The following is a 7,364-nucleotide window of genomic DNA, read 5'->3' as shown; positions in this document are numbered from 1 at the left end:
TACAATTTTCCTAATAATCTAGGGTGTCTTTCTAGGCTGCTATTTCTGTTCACTGGATGCTTCCTACCATTCGCCCTTACCCAAGAGATTTTTCTACAGTTCATTTGCAATCATCATTTTGAAATTTCCAGCTAATTATCTACTTAAATGTTCATCTTTCTAAAAGCTGTGCTGCTGCTTTTCCCTTATAAGAATTAAAATGGGAATTTAGCCAGAGAAACATGCTATAATGAAGGTATAAGTTTTCATAATACTGTTAATTAGCCATTTATTGTAATATTTCCATTTTTTTGGCCACAAAAAATTACCAGTTTAAGATTGTTACAGAAGTTAAAGCCATTGGCTTGCATTAAATAGTGACATCTGAAACATGCTCCTTAGAATCCTCCAATTACAAATTCTGAATTTCCATTGTTTACAGCAGGATGCATATAAAGCACCATATTCCCACCTGGCCGGTGTGGCTCGGTGTTTGAGCGTCAACCCACACACCAAGAGGTGGCCAGTTTGATTTCCAGTCAGGGCACATGTCCAGGCTGTGGGGGTGTACAAAAGGCAGCCAATTGTTCTGTCCTCTCATAAATGTTTCTATCTCCCTCCCTCTCAAAGAAAAGTTTTTAAAACACCATATTCCCTCAGTTTTTGTTAAAAACAAGCAGCTGTGTCATACATACTTTGCACAATAACTGTTTAACTGATTTAATTACCGAACAGGTTGCAACTGGTCTATCTTGCCCCCCGCCCCAGCTTTATTAAGGAACAATCTAGTACTAGTTTTTGGCTTGTACATGCCACGTACTTGGTTCTCCAGGAAGCAGTGAGATGGAGTTTCGTATACAGGATGTTTGTTAAGTGCCCTTAGAACAACATGTGTGGAAGGAAAGGAAATGGGATTGAGCAGAGGGAGAAGTTGAGGTGCAGTGCAGGCCCAAAGGCACCCTCAGTCAACGCCTTTCTACCACATCAGATGTGGCCCCTTCCGGAGGTGTGACTTTGAGTAAGACCATCTACCAGGCAATCCCCGCAGGAGCAGGAGCTAACCTCCGAAGGCTGCTCACTGACAGCACTTGCACTAGGGAATCTGGATGGCACATTCCCATGCCCACCACAATGTGTATTTTTCAAAGTGGGGGATGGGGGTCAATGTCAAAGAAGGAAAACAGTATATATCGGTGAAAGTCACTGAAAATCAGGAATTATTGAAATAATGCCATTTTTTACTTTAGGTAAATTTTAATTGTAATACTAACATTTTTATTTTAAAATTTAAAATTGAATTTTCACCTTCATGGAACCATTGTCTTATAGGAGGATTGGGTTCAAATCATGACTCTTCCTCAATAGCCATACCAATCACCATGTACCTATAAAAGAAAGGTAGGGAGGGGAATTGCTTTTAAAGTATGGTCCACTGCATTCATCCATGGCATGAGGATCCACCCCTTGTGCAAACACTGATTTGTGGGGCCAGACCTTTCTTCATGCAAAGGAAGAGAGAGAGAGAGAGAGAGAGAGAGAGAGAGAGAGAGAGAGAGAGAGAAAGAGAGAAGCACCAATTTGAGTGAGATACATTGATTAGTTGCCTCCCACATGAGAGAGAGAGAGAGAGAGAGAGAGAGAGAGAGAAGCACCAATTTGAGTGAGACACATTGATTAGTTGCCTCCCACATGACCCCAACCAGGGCCAGGGATTGAACCTGCAACCCTTTGGTCTGTGGGCTGACACTCCAATCACTGAGTCAAACCCATTCTATGTTCTTGCCTCCTTTGTCAAATATTAATTGACCATAAAGGTATAGTTTGTTTCTGGGTTCTCTATTCTGTTCCATTGTTCTATAATGTCTGTTTTTATGCCAGTGCCATACTGTTTTGATTACTATGGCCTTGTAGTGTAGTTTGATATCAGGTAATGTGATTCCTCCAATTTTGTTCTCTCAAGATTCAGGGTCTTTTTTTAAATATATATGTTTTAGCCCTGGCCGGTTTGGCTCAGCGGTTAGAGCGTCAACCTGCGGTCCTGAGAGACCCGGGTTCGGTTCCCGCTAAGGGCGCGTACCTCGGTTGCAGTTTGTCCCCGGCCCTGGTCGGTTGTGCGGGTGGCAGCCACTCGATGTGTCCCTTTCACGTCGATGTTTCTCTCTCTCTCTGTTCCTCTCTCTCCCCTCCACTCTACCTGAACAAAAAATGGGAAAATGTCCTCGAGCGAGGATAAAAATATATATATATATATATACACACACACACATATATATATATGTTTTAATTTTTTTTAGAGAGAGAGAAAGGGAGAGAGAGATGGAAACCTCAATATGAAAGAGAAACATCAATTGGCTGCCTCCTACATGTCCCCTACAGGGTATCAAGCCCACAACCTGGGCATGTGCCCTGACTGAGAATCGAACCAGGACCTCTCAAGTCTATGAGACAACACTCAATCCACTGAGCCACACCAGCCAGGCAAGATTCGGGGTCTTTTGTGATTCCATGTAAAATTTTTTAATATTTGCTCTAGCTCTGTGAAATACACTATTGGTATCTTGATCGAAATTGTATTGAATCTATAGATTGCTTTGTGTAGTATGGACATTTTAATGATATTAATTCTTCCTATCCATGAACACAGTATGTGCTTCCACTTATTTGTATCTTCTTCAATTTCTTTCTTTAGTGTTTTATAATTTTCCATGTACATGTGTTTTATATACTTGGTTATATTTATTCCTAGGGTCTTGACCATATAGCTCAGCAGTTAGAGCATCAGCCCATGGACCAAAGGGTTGCGGGTTTGATTCCCGGTCAAGGGCACATACCTGGCTTGCAGGTTTGATCCACAGCCCTGGTTAATGCGAGAGGCAACCAATAGATGTGTCTCTCTTATGTCAATGTTTCTCTCTCCCTCCCTCCCTCCCTCCCTTCCTTCCACTCTATCTAAAAAATCAACGGAGAAATATCCTCAAGTGAGGATTACCAACAACAAAAATTTATACCTAGGTATTTTTTATGCAATTGTAAATGGGATTTATTTCTTAGTTTCCCTTTCTGATAGTTTATTATTGATGTATTAAAATGCAACTGATATCTGGACATTAATTTTGTATCCTGCTACTTTACTGAATTCATTGATCAGTTCTGGTAGTTTTTGTTTTGTTTTGTTTTTGGGGTTTGTGTGTGTGTGGAATATTTAGGGTTCTCTATATACAGCATCATGTAATCTTCAAATAGTTACAGTTTTATTTCTTCCTTTCCAATTTAGATGCCTTTTACTTCTTCTTCTTGTCTGATAGCTGTGGCCAGGACTTCTAGTACCATGCTGAATAAAAGTGGACATCCTTGTCTTATTCCTGATCTTAAGGGAAATGATTTTAGTTTTTGCCCACTGAGTATGATATTGGCTGTGGGTTTGTCATATATGGCCTTTTTTATGTTGAGGTATGTTCCCTCTAGTCCCACTTTGCTGAGAGTTTTATCATAAATAGGGGCTGGATTTTATCAAATACTTTTTCTGCATCTATGATATAATGATAAAATTTTTATCTTTCATTTTATTTAGGAAATGGTGTATCATATTAATTGCTTTTCAGATATGTACCAACCTTGCATCTCCGAAATAAATCCCATTTGATCATGGTGTATGATCTTTTTAATGTATTAATAAATCCAGTTTGCTAATATTTTGTTGAGAATATTAGCTTCTATGTTTGTCAGAAATTGGGCCTATAATTTTCTTTCTTTACCTGGTTTGGAATTAGGATAATGCTGTCCTTGTAAATAAGCTTTGGAGTCTTCCCTCCTCTTGAATTAAAAAAAAAAAAAATTGTTTTTTTCCTTTATTGATTTTAGAGAGAAAGGAAGGGAGAAGGAGAGAGAAGCAGAAACATCAATGAGAGAGAACATCGACTGGCCGCCTCCTGAGAATTTGGCCACAACCCAGGCATGTGCCCTGTCCAGGAATCCAACCGGCGACCTCTTGGTGCATGGGTCGACACTCAACCACTGAGCCACACCAGCTGGGCCCTCCTCTTGAATTTTTTGGAATAGTTTAAGGGTAAATGTTAGTTCTCCTTTGAATGTTTGGTAAAATTCACCTGTGAAGCCATCTGGTGCAGAACTTTTGTTGGGAGGTTTTACATTACTGCTTCAATTTCTTTTGTTGTTTGGTGTATTCAGATTTTCTAATTCTTCCTGATTCAGTCTTGAGAGATTGTATGTCTCTCTTTCTTTTTCTTTTTTCTTGATAAATCTGGTTAAAGATTTGTTAATCTTGCCCTGGCCAGTTTGGCTAAGCGGTTAGAGTGTCGGCCTGCGGTCCAGAGAGACCCGGGTTCAGTTCCCGCTAAGGACATGTACCTCAGTTGCAGTTTGTCCCCGGCCCTGGTTGGGTTGTGCGGGTGGCAACTACTTGATGTGTCCCTTTCATGTCGATGTTTCTCTCTCTCTCTCTCTCCCTCCCACTCTATCTGAACAAAATATCAAAAAATGTCCTCGGGTGAGGATTTAAAAAAAAAGATTTGTCAATCTTGCTTATCTTTTCAAAGAACTAGGTCTTGGTTTCATCAGTTTTTTGTATTGGTTTTTAGACTCTATTTTACTTGTTTCTACTCTGATCTTTATCATTCCCATCCTCCTACTCACACTGGGCTTTGTGTGTTGTTCTTTTTCTAGTTTATTTTTTTAATGTTTTATTGATTTTTTAGAGAGAGAAAGGGAGAAGGAGAGAGAGATAGAAACATTGATGAGAGATCAATAAGCTGCCTCCTGCATGCCCTCTACTGAGGATTGAGCCCACAACCCAGACATGTGCCCTGACTAGGAATTGAACTGGCAACTTCTTGATCCATTGGTTGATGCTCAACCACCGAGCCGCACTGGCTGGGCTTTTTCTAGTTTCCTTTTATTTATTTATTTATTTATTTATTTATTTGTTTATTTATTTATTTTCTTTATTTTTAGATAGAGAGGAAGGGAGAAGGAGAAGAGATAGAAACATCAATGAGAGAGAACATCAATTGGCCGCCTCCTGCATGTCCCCCACTGGGGGTTTGGCCCACAACCTGGGCATGTACCCTGACCAGGAATCAAATCAGTGACCTCTTGGTGCATGGGTCGATGCTCAACCACTGAGCCACACCAGCGGGGCTTTTTCTAGTTTCTTTAAGTGTAAAGTTAGATAGTTTATTTGAGATTTTTCTTGTTTCTTGAGATAGGCCCGTAATGCTATGAATTTCCGTCTTAGGACTCTTTGCTGTGTCACATAGGTTTAGGGTTGTTGTGTTCTCATTTAATTTGGTCCAAGTTATCTTTTTCTTTTTAATCCTTACCCGAGGACATTTTTTTTTTTTTTTTTTTTTTTTTGCATTTATCTTCATGTAGAGTGGGAGGGAGAGAGGAAGAAAGGCAGAGAGAAAAATCGATGTGAAAGAGACACCTTGAGTGGATGCCACCCACATAACCCAACCGAGGCCAGGGACAAACTGCAACCAAGGTATATGCCCTTAGCAGGAACTGAACCCAGGACTCTCTGGTCTGCAGGCTGACGCTCTAACCACTGAACCAACCTGGTCAGGGCTCAAGTTACCTTTTGATTTCTTTCTTGATCCTGTTGTTAACTCATTCATTGTTTATTAACATGTTATTTAGCCTCCATGTCTTTGTGAATTTTGTTTGTTTTATTTTGTTTTTGTTTTTTTATCCTCACCCAAGGACATTTTTTCATTTTTTGTTCAGATAGAGTGGGAGGGAGAGGAAGAGAGAGAGAGAAACATTGACGTGAAAGGCACACATCAAGTGGCTGCCAACCACATGACCCAACCAGGGCCGGGGACAAACTGCAACCAAGGCATGCGCCCTTAGCGGGAACTGAACCTGGGTCTCTCCAGACTGTAGGCTGACGCTCTAACCACTGAGCCAAACCAGCCAGGGCTATTTGTTTTCCTTTCTTGTGATTGATTTCTAGTTTCATACCATTATGGTAAAAAAATAAATAAAAAAGATGCTTGAGCCAGGCCAGTGTGGCTCAATGGTTGAGCGTCAACCCATGCACCAAGGTTGCCGGTTCGATTCCCGGTCAGGGCACATGCCCAGGTTGTGGGCCTGATCCCCACTGGGGGGCATGCAGGAGGCAGCCAATCGATGTTCTCTCTCATTGATGTTTCTTTCTCTCTTTCCCCCTTCCTTCCTCTCTCTAAAATCAATAAAGAAAAACATTTCTTAAAAAAAAAGATGCTTGATATGATTTCCATTTTCTTAAATGTATTGAGACTTGTTTTGTGTCATAACATGTGGTCCATCCTAGAATATGTACCATGGGTACGCACTTGGAAAGAATGTATATTCTGCTGCTTTGGGGTGAAATGCTCTGAAGATATCAATTAAATCCATGTGATCTAGTGTGTCATTTGGGCTGTTGTTTCCTTGTTGATTTTCTGTCTAGAAGATCTATCCATTGATGCCAGTGGGGTGTCAAAATCCCTCACTCTGACTGTTATTACCATCATGCTCTCCCTTTATGGCCATCAAGACTTGCTTATATATTTAGATGCCCCTATGTTGGGTGCATAAGTGTTTACAAGGGTTATATCCTCTTGTTGGATTGATCCTTTTATCAATATGTAGTGTTCTTCTTTGTCTCTTATTATAGCCTTAATTTTAAAGTCTATTTTGTCAGATATATGAATTGCTACCCCAGCTTTTTTTTTCATTGCTATTTGCATGAAATACCTTATTCCGTCCCTTCACTTTTAGTCTGTGTGTATCTTTCATTCTGAGGTGGGTCTCTTGTAGAAGCATATATATGAGTCTTGTGCTTCTTTTTAATCCTCACTGAAGGATATTTTTCCATTGATTTTCAGATAGAATGGGAGTGAGAGAGGGAGGAAAAGAGAGAGAGAAACACTGACGTCAGAGAGATACATCGATTGGTTGCCTCTCACATGACCCCGTCCATGGCCAGTGATCAAACCACAGCCAAAGTTCATGCCCTTGACCAGAATCGAACCCACAACTCTGGTCTACGGGCTGACGCTGTAACCGCTCAGCCAAACTGGCCAGGGCTGAGTCTTGTTTTTCTTATCCATTCAGCTACCCTATGTCTTTTGATTGGAGTACTTACGCTATTAACATTTAGAGTGATTATTGATAGGTATGTATTTATTGCCATTTTATTTTTTATAACTATGTTCCTCTGTTTTTTGTTTTTATTTTTTTCTTCTTTTTTTTTCAAGAAGATCCTGTAAAAAATTCTTGTAATACTGGTTAGATGAAAACAAACTCCTTCAGCTTTTCCTTGTCTGGGAAGCTCTTTCTCTCTCCTTCAATTTTAAATGATAAGTCTTGGTTGTAGGTCCTTGCCTTTCCTCACTTTGAAC

This window comes from Molossus molossus, unplaced genomic scaffold (genome assembly GCF_014108415.1).
Source record: "Molossus molossus isolate mMolMol1 unplaced genomic scaffold, mMolMol1.p scaffold_m16_p_10, whole genome shotgun sequence".
NCBI lineage: Eukaryota > Metazoa > Chordata > Mammalia > Chiroptera > Molossidae > Molossus > Molossus molossus.
The sequence above is the reverse complement of the archived record's forward strand: the minus strand, read 5'-3'. Positions refer to the sequence as shown.